This window comes from Chrysochloris asiatica, unplaced genomic scaffold (genome assembly GCF_000296735.1).
Source record: "Chrysochloris asiatica unplaced genomic scaffold, ChrAsi1.0 scaffold00118, whole genome shotgun sequence".
NCBI lineage: Eukaryota > Metazoa > Chordata > Mammalia > Afrosoricida > Chrysochloridae > Chrysochloris > Chrysochloris asiatica.
The window spans coordinates 5,061,985-5,064,099 of record NW_006408636.1 but is presented as its reverse complement, the minus strand read 5'-3'; positions in this window follow the sequence as shown (position 1 = coordinate 5,064,099).

Sequence of the window (2,115 nt, the reverse complement as noted above, 5' to 3'; positions counted from 1 at the left end):
GATGTCATGCTGGGTAGGGTGGAAGGTCAGAGAAAAAGAGGAAGACCCCCAACGAGATGGATCAGCCAGGTGGCATCATTGATGGACTCAGGTGTGGCAGCAGTGGTGAGGTTGGCTCAGGATCGAACATTGTTTTGTTCTGCTGTGCATAGGGTCGCTATGAGTCGGTCCCGACTCAATGGCACCTGACAACAACAACAACAATTTTTTTTTATCTTTGCTGTTATTGTTGGTGTGAGATGACATCTCATTTTTGTTTTGATTTACATCTCTCTAATGGCTAGTGGTCATGAACATTTCTTCGTATGTTTGTTGGCTGCCCGGATATCTTCCTTGGTGAAGTATTTGTCCATTTCCTGTGCCCATTTCTTAATTGGGTTATTTGTCTTTTTCTTGTAGAAGTGTTGTTAGCTTCCTATGTATTTTAGAAACGAGTCCCTTGTCGATGTGTCACTGCAAAATTTTTTCCCATTCTGTGGGTTGCCTTTTTATTCTTCTGGTGAAGTCTTTTGATGCACATAAGTTTTTAATTTTTAGTATGTCCCACTCATCTATTTTATCTACTTTTGTTTGTGTAGTTTTCAAAATGTTTGAAGCCTGAGTATTCCGTGAATTTGTGCTCTCACATTTGTCCCGATTTTTTCTCTGATGGCCTTCATAATTCCGGGATTCACATTTAGGTCTTTAATCCATGTTGAGTTGGTTTTGTATAAGGTGTGAGGTGAAGGTCTTGTTTCAATATTTTGCATATCATTTTCCAGTTCTGCCAGCACCACCTGTTGAAGAGACTATCACCTCCAGATGTGATATATTTAGGTGTTTTTTAAAAAATGTGTTGACTGTATATATATGGGTTAATTTTTGGATTCTTGATTCTGTTCCATTGATCTAGGTATCTTTCATTGTACTAGTACCAAGCTGCTTTGACCACTGTAGCTGTGCAGTACATTTTGAAGTCAGGGAATGAGAGGCCTCTAACCATATTCTTCTTCTTAAGCAGTGATTTGCTTATCCTTGGTCTCTTATCTTTCTATACAAAGTCTGTAAATTTTTTTTTTTTCATCTCTTTCAAGAATGCCGTTGGAATCTGTATTGGGATTGCATTATGCTTATAAATTGCTTTGGTCAGTATTGATATTTTCACAATGTTAAGTCTTCCTATCCAGGAGCATGGTATATTCTTCCATTTTTGTAAGACTCTTTTGGTTTCTTGTAGTAGTGTTTTGTGGTTTTCTATGTATAAGCCTTTTGTGTCTCTGGTTATATTTGTTCTGAGATATTTCATGCGTTGGGTGACTATTGTAAATTGTATTGCTTTCCTAATGTCCTTATCAATGCTGTCATTTTTGGTATAGAGGAATCCAACTGATTTTTGTAAGTTGATCTTATATCCTGCCACTTTGCTGAATCTTACAATGAGGTCTAGCAGCTTTTTTACTGAATCTTTGGGGTTTTCTACGTATAAGATCATATAGTCTGCAAATAGGGAGAGTTTTACTTCCTCTTTGCCAATTTAGATGCCTTTAATTTCCCTGTCCTGACGTATAGCTTTTGCTAAGACTTCCGGCACAATATTGAAAAGGAGTGGTGATAGAGGGCATCCTTGTCTTATTCTTGTTCATAGAGGGAAGGCTTTCAGTTTCTGTCCATTGAGAGTAATGTAGCCTGTTCGTTTTGTATATATGCTCTTAATTATGTTGAGGAATTTCCCTTCAATTCTTATTTAGTTGAGTGTTTATGTTAGGAATGGATGTTAGATTTTGTCAAATGCCTTTTCTGCATCAATTGATATTATCATGTGGTTCTTTTATTTTTTCTTATTTATATGATGGATAATGTTGGTCATTTTTCTAATGTTGAGACATCCTTGCATCTCTGATATGAATCCCACATGATCATGATGTATTATCTCTTTGATGTGTTGTTGGATTTTGTTGGCTGAGATTTAGTTGAGAATTTTTGCATCTACATTCAACAGGGATATTAGTCTATAATTTTCTTTCTTAGTGACATCCTTTCTAGGTTTTGGTATGAGGGTTATGCTTGCTTCATAAAATGTATTAGGAAGTTTTCCATCCTCCTCTATCTTCTGGAATAATTTGAGTAGAATTGGTG